The sequence below is a fragment of the Hemibagrus wyckioides genome, linkage group LG10, assembly GCF_019097595.1.
Source record: "Hemibagrus wyckioides isolate EC202008001 linkage group LG10, SWU_Hwy_1.0, whole genome shotgun sequence".
Taxonomy (NCBI): domain Eukaryota; kingdom Metazoa; phylum Chordata; class Actinopteri; order Siluriformes; family Bagridae; genus Hemibagrus; species Hemibagrus wyckioides.
The window spans coordinates 25236461-25254281 of NC_080719.1; the positions used below are offsets into that span (position 1 = coordinate 25236461).

Consider the following 17821-nt stretch of genomic DNA (forward strand, 5'->3'; position numbering starts at 1 on the left):
TCTCCTCACTGATTTCATTGCTCTGTTTCATTTCTGAAGAACAGCAACCAAAGAGCACTGCTTCTCATCCACCTCTTCCATATCCACCCCATTTTGGTATAAAAAAAAGGAGATCATGCCAGCATGACATTTCATGAAACAAATGAACATGATCTAGAAATTCACATTTGAATTATTAACATCAGCTTTTAGACTCAATCAGTTCTTGGTGCTGTAAAGCTTGACCTGGTACCCTTGCACCCAACGCTCAATCTTAGAAAATAATGGGTAGATCTGTTATACAATAGGCAGGTCTTTTATATTGCATATCACATATTTTATGTAAAAAGCTGCTCATTTGGAGGCTGTGAACAAAACTTCAAATAAAAAAAAAACCTTATGTACCATTCATCCATCACTTTTCTGTGCTGCTTTTCCTTCACTGGGTTTCAGGGAGTTGGGAGTCTATCCCAGAGAACTCTGGGTGAAACATGTAAACTCAACACACACAGGGTGGGGGCAGGAATCGTACCCCAAACCCAGGCGGTATGGGGCAAACTATGCACATCATCATCTAGTGCTTGCTAATATTATGAACAGCAGCTACGCTAATTCCTCTCCACTTGTTTTTCTTTTTCTATCCATCCCAAGGCATCCAGAGATGGGCCAGGTCCAGTAGTGTTCCACATCATGACCTTCATTAAGAAGAGGAAAACCCTGCGAGTATCCTGAGGCATCCAGAGATGAACCATGTCCAGTTGGATTCTGCTTCATGGAGATTTCGGACATTCGAAGAGAAGATGCAGGCCCCATGTGGACTTTGAGGACAACAACCTCCTAATAAATACACACACTAACATTCTACACATGCTGTATCTCCATCACACAACTCCAACTGACTGTTTATGACTGAAGAAAGAACATTATTCATAATCACACTCTCCAGTGTTTATAATCATTTATAATCACACTCTCCGGTGTTTATAATCATTTATAATCACACTCTCCAGTGTTTATAATCATTTATAATCACACTCTCCGGTGTTTATAATCATTTATAATCACACTCTCCAGTGTTTATAATCATTTATAACCACACTCTCCGGTGTTTATAATCATTTATAATCACACTCTCCAGTGTTTATAATCATTTATAATCACACTCTCCAGTGTTTATAATCATTTATAATCACACTCTCCAGTGTTTATAATCATTTATAATCACACTCTCCAGTGTTTATAATCATTTATAATCACACTCTCCAGTGTTTATAATCATTTATAATCACACTCTCCGGTGTTTATAATCATTTATAATCACACTCTCCAGTGTTTATAATCATTTATAATCACACTCTCCAGTGTTTATAATCATTTATAATCACACTCTCCAGTGTTTATAATCATTTATAATCACACTCTCCGGTGTTTATAATCATTTATAATCACACTCTCCAGTGTTTATAATCATTTATAATCACAGTCTCCGGTGTTTATAATCATTTATAATCACACTCTCCGGTGTTTATAATCATTTATAATCACACTCTCCAGTGTTTATAATCATTTATAATCACACTCTCCGGTGTTTATAATCATTTATAATCACACTCTCTGGTGTCACCCAAATGAGGATCAGGTTCCCTTTTGAGTCTGGTTCCTCTGAAGGTTTCTTCCTCATACCATCTCAGGGAGTTTTCCCTCACCACCACCAACTCAGGCTTGCTCATTAGGGATGATTTTGTCTAACATTAATTATGAACTGAATGTTCTATGTTTCTTATGTTCTGTAAAGCTGCTTTGAGACCATGTCCATTTTTAAAAACACTATACAAATAAAATTGAATTGAATCACCTTCTGGTTAAGAGCATAAGAGCATACTTTTCTGCCTACAAGCTACAGGATCTTTAATGTTATAATCTGATTGGCTCCCCACATCTCTGTGCCAGATTTAGAATGTTTTGTTTTTGTGTGTGTTTATGCTATATTTAATAACAGAAAGTGAAACTCTTACAAAACCTACAGGTCTAGCTTGTGAAACATGACATCTTCCGTCCCACCAGAGCTTTATTTCTGCCTATTTTACTTTGTAAACTAAAACCATTCCTTGCTCCAGAGTTCACTTTTGTTCCACTGTACTTCCTGCTAATTCATAGTATTAAATAATGCATCTTCATTTGCAGCATTTAGCAGGAGCCTTTTTCAGGAGCAACTTACACAAGTGCTTTGTACAAAAACATATCTGTACGCTAATTCATTAGGTCTGGGACCAGGAGTACATTAGCCTAAAAACCCTTTAGTTAGAGGTTAACACCTAATGAAAAGAAAGCAAGACAAGGTTGTGTAAGAGTTTACAATTTAGTACGTGGTTAAAGAAGACAAAATAATGTCTACAAGCCAAAATTCTGATAAACACATAGCCTCAGTTATGATATGTGATATGAGTAAAACATTTATCTTTTACCTGCAGGTGGTTTTTATGTGATCATGTGTTTAGGATCAGACTTGAGATTTTAAGTCCCTAGGTTTGAGATTCACTTTCATTATATCTCACTTTAACAAGCTCAAGGGAGTCTTGGAAATGTTGGACTTTTTTTATTCCTTCTGGCTGTTGGGGTAAATTAAGTAAAATCCTCTTGTATTATGCATACAATATCTGATATCTTCTGCTCTTCTCTGAGACATATGATGGACCATGAAAAATGCATAGGGCTGACCAAATTGGCCCTGATAAAAACATCCTTGGAGAAAGGGGGGGAAAAAATGATGTGCAGGCCACTTAGAATCCCCACATGCAACGTTTTCTCTTTAATAGTCTGACACAATACACATTCAAAACCAGGAATAAGTTATTCAGATTTAAGCGTCTTGTTATATGGAATCTATACTTCAGCGGAATCTATGCTTTCTGAGCCAGCAGAGGGAAAAAAAAGTCAATTTACTCTGACAATTCGACATATCTTCCTAAAATATCTAATAATTATTGCAGAGCTGGATCTTGGAACATTATTATAAAAGGAAACATCATGATGATAATTACTTTCTATTATAATTTCCCTTTCTATTATACTGAAAGAGCAAGTTCTCCAATAATGAGTTAGAAGTTCAGGCTTTCCATTTATATTCCTCTCCACGAGAGACTGCTTCTTCAGCCAAAATCCTTGGACCTCACTCTGACAACCAGCACCTTTCCACTGCATCCCAGCTCTATTAGCAATCAAGCATGTCATAGCAGGTACTGCAATCCCGACCTCACACACTCGTAAATCTACTGGAGAGCTACGGCAGATGGAGGCCACTGCTGATTAACATCCAGACAAATATTACTGGTCTATGTCCAGTGTCTTTTTTTTCTTTCTTGTTTTAAATGTATGTAGTAGAGATGTGCAGTATGAGTCAGGTTTACATTATCTGGGAGATTTGCATTTACATTATGACATGCCGAGCTAATGTTTGTGAGTCAAGTGACCCTGAATAGTTTATAAGTGAGAGATGTGGACATGGTTGGAGGCACCTAGTTATAACTAGTCACTGGTACTGAAAAGGTAAATTAAATAAAGTGCTGCTGCTCTGCTTGGAGAAGGAAAATTACTACATTCAATTTGATAGACAGAGAAAAAAATGAAGAAGGCATAGAATCAACTAAATGTAGGCCAAAGTCATTCAGACATCATTTTGTGACATTTAATTAGACATTGAACACAACCGAACTGCCCTTCATTTAACACCTCTGAGCTTGTGACCTCTGAGCTCCTGACATTAACTGTTTCCTGAATTGATGTATGATACATACAGATGTTGTGTATGTGTTTCTGTCTCTGTATATAAATGTTAAAACTCTAAAAAAGAGAGAGAAGGATGATTGCAAAAAAATTAAACTTCCCTGATCATAACCCTGCTGCTCAAATATCCATTCACTCTCTAGTTTCACATCTTCTCAAAAATACTTTTTTCCATACCTGTCGACAAACTCCATTACAAGCTTCACAAATCCATTACGCATCAAGGGAGAGCTTTTCCTTTTCAAAAACAAGCAGGATAGAAAAAAACAAAAACATTTTACTTTTCCACCTGTCAGGCAAATATTATACTTAAACCAGACACTTAGCTTAGCTGATGGTTGTATAAAATAAAAATAAAAAAACTATAGTGGAGATTACAAATATTTAACTATAATATTAAAAAAAGTTGAGTTGCATTATATCCATTGCTTATGATCGTTTGGATAAGTTACTAACAAGTGACATTTAACTCTTAACCATTAATGTGTCATTTATGGTTATAAAACAGTGAGGATCCATTCCAGTCACTCTTCCCATTACTATTTTTGATTAGAGCAGTGACAGATGAGAGACAATGGGTGTGTATTTGACATGAAGAGAATAAACATGAAGAGAGTAAATATTAAAAAACGTTCTATCATGCCATCTTGTCAGTTTGATAGTCAGTTCAGTGAAGATCAAACTAATTCTACAGAAAAACTCTTCCTATTATGAGCAAATATCACTAATGCCTTCAGCTAAATAATTTAAATAAATGCACGTAAAGGGCTGCAATAGAGAATCTGCTCCAGAAGCTGCACTGGTTAGTGTTTTGAAAACTAGAGGTGCTGAACTACTATGTTTATTGGCTCCACGAAAGTCCACTGAAATAATTCACAAGGTCCTGCAACAGACTGCAGTGTGCCATAGCTTAATGTGCAAAATATTTATAATATTTACATATATAAAATATTAAATATTTACTCTGATCAGGTATAACATTGTGAGCAGTGACCGGTGAAGTGAATAAGACTGAGTATCTCCTCATCATGGCACCTGTTAGTGGGGGGGATATATTAGACAGCAAGTCAACATTTTGTCCTCAAAGTTGATGTTAGAAGCAGGAAAAATGGACAAGCGTAAGGATTTGAGCGAGTTTGACCAAATGATGGCTAGACCACTGGATCAGAGCATCTCCAAAACTGCAGCTCTTGTGGGGTGTTCACTAAAATAAGAATGTTATAGGTTGAGACTTGCAACCTATTGAGCTTATAAATAAAATAGTTTTCAAACCAAAAACATTGACAAGGTGAAACAGAGTCACTGAAAATGTCTTACGCCGAGATATCCATTTGCCTTTACGGTCTGGAGGCGCAAAAGAGCTCAGCTTATCAATGGTCAATGATAATGAACAATGCTCCGAGGGCAGATAAGAAAGGGTGGCCCACCAGGGCTGTGATACCAGACAACAGCGATGGGCCTCACTTTCCTTTGTAATTCAAACGCTCGTGTTTCAAAAAGAAAAGGTTGAACAAGAGAGAGTGAGCGTGAGTGGGAGAGATGATACTGGGCAGAATGTCATGAGAGTCTGGAAATAAAAAAGACAAGGATGAGTTATTAGTTCTCTTCTGGTTCAACTGTAGCATAGAAGACCATGGGAAGAATGGAGCACCTTGACAGGTCTTATAAAAAGGTCAACGTCAATGGTTTCTGATGGCTGTCCACTAAGCAAAGAACTAATAATGGCACTAAATTTGGTGGATTTACTGAAATTGCACTTGGCTTTAAGATAAAGTTAAGCTTTAAACATCAAGCATAATTGCCAGGAAGGTACCTGATATAGGTAAAGGTATGTAACACGCCCCCTGGCACTGAGTGTCAGGTGAAAGAAGATGTTAATATGCTTTCTGAAAGTGATCAGGGTTGCACTTTTGGCCTGTAATGTCCAATTACTTCATGTGTCATCAATCTGACCATCTTCAACACAGGTCATAGATGGCCAAGGCAGGAAACACATACCTACACAGGTATATACTTCTCTATCTACTGCCCAAGCTGAGCTCTAATGTTAAAGATCATTGCATATTAATCTTTGCATTTAATCTTCAGTGTTCAAGATTTATTGTGTGTTCAATTCTTGAGTCTTGCTATTTTTGTGGTTTAAACTATGTACATTGACATGTTGATGGTTAACGGTTTCCTACATTACCCACGATGCCTATGGACTACACCTTGATAATGTTGGCAGAGGGATTTAGCCCTTGCTCCGTCTCTACTTAAATAAATAAATAACCTTACACAGAATGTTAGTGGTTGAAGATCTCTCAGAGATCAGGAATGAGTTTGATATCACTATTCACTTTGAAGATATAAACATTTGTGGAAAAAAAATTGTTTTTTGGTTTTAATTGAAACTTTTCCATAAACAAAACTGCTTGTAGTAGGGTAGGTACTTACATTTGAGCCGTTAACCATCACTGTGGAGTGTGACATGACAAGAAATTCGATGCTGAACATGAGAAACCTCAAAACAGATGGAAAATTCCCTGTACACTGTGTAACTTATTTTATTATTTACCCTGGGGCTAAAAACAGGCAACAACAGGTTGCTATATTCCCGGGTACACTTCCCAGGTTTTTGTTGGTCACACTTGCTTAAACTCGAAACACACACAGACACACACACACACACACACACACACACACACACACACACACACACACACACACAAACACATGCAAACTCAATTAATTTACATTTAAATTGCGACTATATACATACTTTCCTTATACTTGTTATCCCAGTGCTGCCTGCTACCACATGCTGCGTGCAGAAATCTGCTCTGCAAGCACACTTGGTGCACTGACAAAACACAGGGGCATCTGTGAGGCACTTGCAAACATCAGTAAATGTCAAGACTTTGCTGAAATATAAGCTCCAAACAGCCAATAGTTTTAAACTGGTGTCTTCCAGAGCAACACACTTTGTGAAAGTGAAAGTGAAATAACAGCTGTTCTCCAGATCGTGTCATCCCGTGACTAACCTAATGAACGTTATTTAAGACCTCACAGGAGGCTTCACTGCTGAAGCCGTTTAAAACAGACGGTACTCTGCATGAGTCGAGGACATATATCTTCCAGGAAATAAAAGCCTGTTGCACCTTGCACAACTTTCTATTCAAACATGCCACTTCAGAAAAGAAAACATTTACCTTCAAAAGCCGAGCTGAGCTGAAATCCGTGTGTGTGTTCTGTCCTCGGTCTTTAACAGAAGAATAAGCTAGCTAATAGTTTGTCATGTGGAACACATTTACTTCTCAGTTTCACTGAAGTCAAGAAATTACCCTAAACTGCTTCCTGCCTCACCTGGACTCATCTAACCTGTTCTGCATTTGATCGACACGACTTCCTCCTCCCCGCTACTCGTCTGCATGCACCTGTTGAAACCAGACACACCAGTTGCAAAATAATGCAGCATGAGCTAAAAGCTGTGAAAAAAAAGAAGAAGCCCTATCCAGTGTCACCTTGGACAGGACATGTTTTCCTGTGTCCTGTATTCTCTTTCTTGTTCTGTATTTCAGACAAATGATACTTGCTAAAACATTTTTTTTGCACAAAATGTCATTATATATGAGAGCATTGCTGACCCTCCAGAGAAGGGAGATCTTATCTTGGGAGAAAATAGGATGTTGTCCATGGTTTGGAAGCAGCCAGGACACTGGAGATTATATTACAGTGGTCCACATGTTAATAAAACAAAACCAAATCTTACACAACAAAACAAATTCAGGAACTATTTCTGTATGTATGTATGTATTTATAATAATAATAATAATAATAATAATAATAATAATAATAATAATAATAATAATAATAATAATAACATGGTGGTCCACAAATTAACAAAATAAAACCAAATCTCACAAAACAAATCTAATTCAGTAACTATTTATTTATTTATTTATTTATTTATTTATTTATCTATTTATTTATTTATTTATTTATTTATTTATTTATTTATTTATTTATTATTATTATTATTATTATTATTATTATTCATAAAAATAAAATAATAATAATAATAATAATAATAATAATAATAATAATAATAATAATGTGGTCTGCACATTTAAAAAAAAATATATCTCACACATTCTTATTTGTCTCTTCAGAAACTATTTATTTATTTATTTATTTATTTATTTATTTATTTATTAATGATTAAATAAATTATTAAATAATAACAATAATAATAATGGCAACTGAGACATGCCTTTGTTTTCGGTGAAACTAATTATAAAATAAATTAATACGAGACTATAAAAATACTGCTTTTACAAAATGGTTACAAAGCTGATCTATGATGATGTGTTTAATAAATTTTTATTTTATTTGCTATTAATAATATTCACTGTAAACAATTTTACCAACATAGGTGGTAGACTGTTAACAGTACGCTCTGGTTTATTAGCAACATTATGGATGAAGATTACTGTATGTAAGGTTAAGTTTTGTGGAACAGTTTTACTGGTTTAAAAGTTTGGAAATTATTATAAAATTATAATTATTGTCAGACAGTCACAGGTTTACCTGTACAGGTGTGATTTAATAACAACTTCAACTGCTGATCAGCCAATCAGAGTGTCACATTTCTGTTAGTCTCACATGATTACTGAGACAACTTTTCTTTGTGTAGTTATTATAAGATCTTTAGCTCTGTTAGCCCAATAAATTATGTACATTTATTATTATTTATTTATCTAATTTCAACTTTGTTTCCTGAAATGAAATGTAATATTTCTCTATAGTTTATTCACACTTTACCATGTGTACATATAGTATATTCATATGACTGTAAACATGATCTGGCTGCAGGATAAATTTTTCCTATAACTAATAAAAAAATAAAAATAAAGCAAGTAAAAAATTACAACATATGTATTAAAAAATACCATTTCATCCTATTTTATAATATTAATATAATTAGGGTTTTTTGTGTGAAATTATTTTTGTGCTCCTTATTTATTGTAGTTTGGTTTTGTATTCCTGATTTGCTATTATGTTTTAAATTTTCCTGTTTTGTTGTTCTATTTGTTCTGATTTGCTGTTAAATCCCCAATTTTGGTTTGTTCCTCTTTTGTGTTTGTATTCCAGATTTGTTGTTGTGTTGCTGATTTGTTCTTGTAGACCTGATTTGCTTGTGTGTTCCTGATTTGTTGCTGTGTTTTTATTTTTCTGTTATGTTCCTCATTTGTTTTTGTCTTTTTTTGGTACCTTGTTTTCTTGTGGTTAAATTTTTCTTTAATTCTATTTTATTATTTTTTCTGATTTGCATTTATAACCAAATCATATCTGATGCCACTTAGATCCATGATGTCCAAATGATGATATAAATGATGATCTACATAAAATTGTTATTTGCATTCAGTGTCATAAAATCAGGCTAAAATTCCTGTAACACCCTCAGAAACGTCGCCACAAAAGCCTAAGGATAATAAACTGTAGCGTTCATCACACCTCTACCTGTCTGCTCTCCTGTGACTGTTGATCAGTTTGGTATTATAGATCACCTGAATGTTATCAGTTCAGTCACAGAGCTCAGTCCTTAAATACATTATTAATGTCTCTGAGTTCAAATAAACCATTCATAAAAAAGGTTTTGGGGCAAAGGTCATTATCACAAAGAGAACTGCATTGTGTGTGTGTGTGTGTGTGTGTGTGTGAGAGAGAAAAAGAGAGTGAAATGTGTGTGTTTGTGTGTGTGTGTGTGAGTGAGTGAGAGAGTGTATGTGTGTGTGTGTGTTTGTATGTGTGTGTGTGTGTCTGAAAGTATGCATTAGTCTGTGTGTGTCTGTGTGTGTGTGTGTGTGTATGTGTGAGTGAGAGAGTGTATATGTGTGTGTGTGTGTGTCTAAGAGTGTGCATTAGTCTGTGTGTGTGTTTGTGTGTGAGTGAGAGAGTGTATATGTGTGTGTGTGTCTGAGAGTGTGCATTAGTCTGTGTGTTTGTGTATGTGTATATGTGTGTGTGTGTGTGTGTGTGTGTAGAGGAGCTGATAGATCTTCCATAAGTGTTCAAGACCCACCCCACTTCCACACAGTGTAGTGTTATATCCTAACACTGAAATGGATTCATTATGTCTAAGGTACAGCATATTTTACTAGTGTTAAAGGATTAATTAAACAAAATAACCGGCATTTATGAGTATCTCAAGTATCGTCTCATGTAGGTCAGTGCTCGGTAGGACCATGTTCACTGTTCAGCAATTAAGGCTGCAAGTCTCATGATGAATGACTATCAGCACTGCAGATCTAGATCCTGGTATATTTTCACACTGAAAGTCAGAGTAAGTAATCAGAGTCAGCGTAACCATGGAAATATACATACTGGTAGTAAATTGGTATTAAACTGTCAGTTTATAAACTGTTGAGATAAAAAAAGATGACCAATTACAGGCTCCTGCATGGTGATGGCTCAGTACCGGTTACTGCCAGTGCATTCTGAGGGATTTAGAACAGACTCACAGAAGGCTGTGGAGCACCTGATAATATCATCTGCCCACTTCCACCCCCTGTTCTAGTGATACACAGTGATGGAAAAGCAATCAGTAGAGCATGAGAGACCAGCCACTTCCAGCACTGTCATTAAAGTTGGAGCACAATAACAGGATCCACCATACCCTGATAATTACAGGTAAGAGCCAGCTGAGAAAAGAGAAAAAGGCACAGAAGAAATGAAAACAATATTTTCCTCTTCATCTTATTTCACAACAAGGCTCATAGCAGGTGGCAAAAAACCTCCCCTAAGTATAATTGTATAATTGAAGAGGACTATTTTTTTCCCCAACATGTTCCATCTTGTGTTATAAAAGCATTCTTCATAATGACTGGAGTGGCTAGAAGTGGATGAAAAAGCTTCAAAGGAAACAGCATCAACTCAAGCAAACCATACAAGTATACCCTCTGTTTAGCCAGAGCTAGGGCTAATTAGACACATGTTTAACTCAGACAGCAAGAAATAATATGCAAAATACTCATAGGGCTAGATGCTGCTCATCAAACAGGGTTCTATAACAAATTAAATGTAAGTTTGTTATTATTATTATTAATTAATTAATTTATTTATTTTTTGCAGAAAACTAATTCACCTACTTGCACCTGATATACTGTATAATCTATGCTATGACCAGGGTTGCCAGATTTGTTTTTAATAAGCAATCCAGGCATATATGAATAAGAATGAATAAGGAAGTTTAAACATATTCCAAAACAAAATCTTGCATGTTATTTCAACTACTTGTATAGGTTTGGATTATCATTTTTCACTGACTTCCCAATTTTTCAACAATCCTTTCTCACACAGTACATAGAAGAGGCGGAAAAAAACATTTTGCATGTTGTCACTTACACAGTGCCTTAGCTCACACATTTATTAAATATATTTACACTTTAGTGCATTATATTATTATTCCCCAAAGCAAAGCAGACACTTAAAGCTGCTGGGTAGTTTTACTGCAACTAATCACTAGGTTCAGAAGGTGATCATTTACATGGGTTAATTAATATTACACTAAAGCTATTTGGGATCGTTAACACACTGCTGCTACGGTTCCTTCTTAGCAGCACATTTTCTTCCCTTGTTCTTTGCTTAGCAGCATATGTACATTGTCACTTTTATTGGATGATCTAATTTTGTGCAATTTAGGTGATAATTATACCATATATATATTTATTTATTTTAAATGTTTGTAAGCATATTTAATTATTTAAATAAGCTTTGATTGTGCATACTATGGCATTTAATTACACCCTACTCATCCTACTTAATTACATCTACAGTCCTTCACTGTACACACACACACACACACACATTTGCACACTCCTTTGCAACTAAAGCCAATTTCATGTAGCCAAACCACCTACTGGCATGATTTCGGACGTTGTGAGGAAACCAGAGAACCCAGAGGAAAACCCAAACCCATGCAGATATGGAAAGAACGTGTCCAGAACAAGTACCACATCCTGGAGCTGTGAGGTGGCAATGCTCTCTGCTGTTCCACAATGCTGCCCTGAAGATACTATGGAGATATGAATCAGATATCCAGAAAGAAGCCAGTGCTGTTGTGGGCAACAAGGTGGAACAGCACAAGAAGTGAAAATATCTTTCTCAGAACCCTGTTGCGCACTTGAGGGTATTTCAGCGGTGAGGCTGGCAAATCAGCAATACGATGGCTACTTAGGAAACATGAGAGGTGGCATTTCAAAGAGGTAGGTAAAGTAGATAAAGGGGACAGATAGCAAGCCATAGCATTTGCTGTATTGACTCATTGGACTGATGCTTTTATCCAAAGTGACCTTCAATCGTGGCAGGATATACCTAAGCAGTTGAGGGTTAAGGGTCTTGCTCAAGGGCTCAACCATGGCAGCTCAGTGGCATTGGGATTTAAATTCATAACATTCTGTTCTGTAGCTTAAAGGCTTAACCTCAGAGTCACCACTTCCTCCAAGCAATGATATAGAAGACACATGCCTACAGAAAGACTAGGCAGAGACGCAGACCTGGAGCCTAGCCTGAAGATCTGGAGTTGGTTGATTGAAACTCACAGTGGGTTGATTTATTTGTAAAATGTGAGGTACTGGAATGAGAAGATAGAGGTAATCCAGTGGTAATATGTCATGGGAAGACTGAAGGAGTCACCTGCATATTTTCTGGGTGTTAACCATCACCATTTCTAATCAACCTCCACCCTATCACTTTTTTTTTAAAGAAATGACAAAGTCAGCCATCTTTTTTTATTTCCACAACCCATGAGCACATGGAACTCATAATGTGAGTATTACATTTATATTTACGGCATTTCGCAGGCACCCTTATCCAGGGCGACTTATTTTATACAACTGAGCAATTGAGGATTAAGGGCCTTGCTCAGGGGCCCAGAGGTGGACACTTGGTGGACCTGAGATTCAAACTCACAACCTTCCGATCTAGCACCTTAACCACTGAGCTACCACTTCCCTATATTAGTTACTGAAGCAGTCGTTTGATTCATAATTGATTACGATTATTGCTGCAGAGGTACAGAGGTGCTTAAATTACAGAATGGACACACTTTTAGAATTTGAGAGGGTTTGGAGCCCGTTCTGGCGTGATCTAACACAAATGAAGTATGTGAGGTTAAGAGCTGCTGAGATATTCTGATATCCCTTTCTATACTGGTCCCTAGCAGCACCATCTTCCAGGAAATATGTAAACCTATTCGAATATGAATTTAAGAATGAACGGAATTAAGTTAAAATCTATTTAAAAGTTTGAAGGTTTTCCCCAGAATGATTCCTTCGGTTCAGCTGATATCTGCCATTCTATTTCATACACACATTACAAAATTAGCAAACATCTAGAGTTAGTGCCAAAAGTGTGTAAACTACAGCCCTGAGAATCATAATTAGCATAAAATGTAGGTTTTTCCAGCCTTCCACATGTGTGTGATGGGCTGGAGTCAAATGGACTGAAAATTTAATTTTGCCTGAATCTAGTTTCAAAGTTTATTAAACTAGTTTTAGACGAGGCTGTCACTTCTTCTTAGTGATTACATTTTTATGTTAATTTCCACCAAAGTTCTATAAGCATTTCAATTTACTTTTAGTCACATTTGAAACCTCAAAAAAAAAGGTTCCTTGTAGACTTGTCACAATTACATCCATAACAAATCGGGTGATGATCCCACACCTATACCATATGTTTTTCACTGTATTTCACTAGTTTTGGCATCCTTTCAATTCCATCATGCATGTGATTTTAAAATATTAACTTTTAAGCTAGTTTAAATGTATGAGTGGGCAGAAGTACATTACTCCTTCTGTTGGTTATTACTTTGATGCTCATATCTGGTACGATGGATATGGCCATGACACTTTCAACACATTATAACTAGGTCTGGTCAGAATTAATGTATTTATTTTTGTTTAGCATTAAGACGCTTAAATTCTAAGAAAGGAATCATGCACCAGAACATTGCCTACTGGGAAGAAATGACTAACTCACTTGATGTGTCAGGCAGTTGACATTGTAGTGGCCAGTGGTGACATGATGACACCAATCATGAAGCGAGTACTAGATGACAACATCCTCTCAGGGTGTGAATGATATATTATTACACTCACTGTATATTTCCTGAGTCGATATTTCTTCTGCCTTTATCTGGGAATTAGAAGATGCAGACACTGTCAGAAATAAACATGTAATTGGAGTCAACTGACAGTCAGTAAACGGTCAATGAGTTGCTCCTTGAATAGTCCTTGCTGGAATTAACATTACTCATTGGAAATTTAGTTAACTTTTACAACATGGCTTCCACTGATTTAATAATGCTCTATGGTTGAGACAACGTCTTTCAAGAAAAATGGACTTCACCATCTGAGGTTTCTGTAATTGCTGTGTTGAATCCTCACTACATTTACGTAACTGGATATAGTCCTGTTACTATGTGCACATGGCAAGAAAAAAAGTCATTTCTGGGTTTTTTAAACTAGATAAAACACAATTTACGTGACTTTGGATAAATCTGGATTTCTGGACTTCAGCCAGGCGTTTAAGATAATTATTTTATGTATTCTGTAATTATTTAAGATCATTCATCATTGTGAATTAAAAAAAATAAAATAATTAAGAGATAGGAGTATTATTCCAGGCAGGGATTTCTTGCTTTTGCCTTTAAACAAATATTTAGCCTGCTATAAAGCCTGATCAGGTTTTGTGATGATCCGTTTCAAACGTCCACATATTTAATATACACCGTATTCACACATAAACCTCAGACAAAATTAGAGACGCATAAACCAGCAGCCACATTTTGCTTTAGAGGAGCAGATGCACAATAGCTCATTAATATTGGCTGCTATCCGTGGCCACTGACTTGTAAATGGTGAGCAACACAATCAATCATGAAGAAGGAGCTTGTGATTCATGGTAATGCATTTCTATTAAAAAGCCCTAAGAGATCATCAGAGCAGAAGCTCTCCAGCCTTGGATTTCCTCTAATCAATACCTGCAACTTACAGGCCTTGATGTAGCACTATGGAGATGCATTAAGCTATCTTATATAAATGAGTAAATGAGTAAAAAAAAAAGAGTAAAAGACACTCTCACATTATAACAGGATAAGAGCTGTGTACTCAAGTGCTGCATGTCCTCTTGCAACGTAATTGGATTATTTCCAGTGGAGAGCTTTACCTGATTCCTGTGGTGTGTCACGCAACGTGACTTTCTGTAACTGTTAAGTGCTCCAAAATATCTGTGCGTGTATTTATATTTGGCAGTGGAAACAAATTTGGTTTTATTCATTAAATAAATGGCAAGTTTGTTCAACTAATGAACTTCAACCTCAGCGACTTCAGTTCATAATTGCTCTCAACTACACCTGTGGAACATTCTGGAAAACTTTCTATCAGATATGACTGAGTAAGTCCAACACTGAGTTAACATGAGCGCTATCACAAACAATGCTAACAGACACATAGTATATGTTTGTCTTCTATCTCTTCAGTAAAACAGCAGGACTACTGAATACTTAATCAACTCATTAAGTATTAAACGCTCATCCTCCGTGGATGGTCCTAGGACACTATACATTGGGCAATGCTGCATACACTGTGCCAACTTCATTAAGTTTTAGAAGAATTTTTCTGCTATCAGAATTAAGCATGGCACAGCAGGTATAGTTACTGCTTCACAACTCCATGGCTTGATCCAGAGCTCTGGATAGTTCTAGTCTAGGTTTCTTCCTGTTTCCAAAAAACTTGTTAGCTTGGGAATTATGTTAAATAATTCCAAGACATGAATGTGTACATGGTGTCCTGGCCAGGATAAAGCAGTTACTGTGCAAATCAATTCAATAATAATGAATAAACATTGAGAACCTATACTGTATGGGATGTGCTTCAACGAATGAATTCTATATAAATAAATATCAGTGTTATTTTTCCATTCATGCAAATTCAAACAATACGGACAATATGGTGTGATTTTATTCCACTTTCATAGGATACGAAATCCATCCATAATGTTAAACTTTGCAATGTTGCATGAAAATTTTATTTCATTTTCAAAAGCAGGACTCTTGTTGTTTGTCTCAAGATTGCATATGAAAGAAATGAATCTTTTATGACCTAGATCAAATATTATCATTACTTATCCTGATGAATTTGTACATGAATGATAATAATTTGTTTTGTATTTTGTTTATTTATTACAAACCTTCATTACTGAATGCTTAATATGAAACTCTACTGTAATTTACAAACAGACACTATTATTAACAAGTTAGGTTTTTAATACTGCTTGAATAAGCTACATAATATGATGTGTTTGATTATACCTTAGGCTGTATCTCTCCCACATTTGTTTGTTTTCGGTTGTCTGAAAAGGTCTGTTCAGTTTGTAAGCACAGACATGGTTAAGTGGGAAAACATATGGAGTGTCCATTACCTCCATGTCTCAGTTTCACCTAGAGTTAGAAAAGTTGGTCTACCTGCAGCCTTGTCCATGATATTCTCCCCATTCGCACTGCTTTTCCCTCCACAGCCCCGCTCCACTCTTGTGAATCTAAAGACCAAAATGGCCAGCCATAGACAGCTCATTTTACATGGGCTTAATGGAGCGGCTGGCGTCGCATTTTAATATGAGCGCGACATCAAGGTATCGTGCTACAAGAAAGAATTCTCGCCTGTCATCGATGACAGGCTCGGCTGAATTATTTGTCATGCTGTGATTTGATAAAGACCTGCCGGAGTGGTAGCTGGTGGTTCCACCTGTATGACTTGGCACTCCCCGCACTTCACTCCAAATGTCACATGAATTATAATGCAAAGCTAACCTTTGTCACAAAGATTGTTGTGCTGATACCTTAGCCTGTCATGAGGAGAGGAAAAAAAAGAAAAGAAAAGCTCCATGACAATCTTTCATCCTGTATCATCCTGTACGTAAAATTGCCCACGCTCCTGTTATTCGGGGTTATGGAGGAATTCCTTTTGGAAATCATTCACTGGCAATGTCAGACTGTATTCTCATAATGTCCTGATGTCTGACAAATGGATTTAATGTGGCAATTACTAGCAGATGAGATCATTCCCCAGTGACAATCTAACACAGTACAGTGAACAATAAACACTTTGGGGAGGATTATAAACAAAGTTCTAATAAAATATTAGATTTATGTGCATGGTTCTAATTAGTGCTGGGTGATTTAACAATACAATATCAATATCATGATTAATTATCTCACAATATTCTGTTCTGGGATATTGTGACTAGGGTTAGGATTTTAATAAATTTAATTAGAAAACTAATAGCTGTTTAAAGTCTGTACATTTTTTAATTATAAAATGATTCCCAAACTTATAGAGCTCAGTATGGATTTTTTGGATTATTTCCTACAAAATACAATATAAAATAAAATATAAAATATTAATAATAAAATATAAATAAAACAAAATATTTTCTTTCAGTAGGCAGTTAAATAATTTTTACTACTACTACTCTATTATTTTATCTCTTCATAAATATATAGATGAAGTGGTTTTATTTCCACAAAACTGGAGATTTAATGTTCATAAATGCAATAAATGATTGTAATAATTTTAAGGCAGATATGTAGGAGATAACGAGGAGATAAGGGGTTTAAGGTAGATTTGTTTTCATTTATTTTCTTATTTTATAGTCCTTAAAATATTCTCATTCTCAATGCTGCACCTGAAGATTCAGATAGAAAAAGACTAATTTATTTATACAGCATTTCCACGGGAGTAACAGAATATTTTATTAGCAATAATGTGTCTTTGTGCGGTTTAGTCATTTAGTACCTCTACCTATTTCAGTGATAATAAAAGTATTTTATTTAGTTTTAATATTCTTACAGGGCTCAAATTAAATTAGCTACTTAATTACCTAATTAATAAATTAATCTACAAAAATGAAAAAAAGCAGTGTTGGAAGCTACAGGTTTACATCCACGTGTTAATTATGTACACACTGTATGCTTTTAATGGAATAAGAACAGCAGGTTAGAAAAGAATGGACATTTCTA

The 17821-nt window shown here is 35.7% G+C and overlaps 1 protein-coding gene across 2 annotated transcripts in view; it reads right to left on the bottom strand.

Moving 5' to 3' along the window:
• LOC131360937 (inactive N-acetylated-alpha-linked acidic dipeptidase-like protein 2) overlaps positions 1–7138 on the bottom strand; it is a 266958-nt gene extending 259820 nt beyond the window's left edge. For both annotated transcript variants that reach the window (XM_058401795.1, XM_058401796.1), the window contains exon 1: positions 6954–7138. The gene's annotated coding sequence lies outside the window, so the exon portion shown is untranslated. The remainder of the gene's footprint in view (positions 1–6953) is intronic.
• Positions 7139–17821: the final 10683 nt, after the last annotated feature.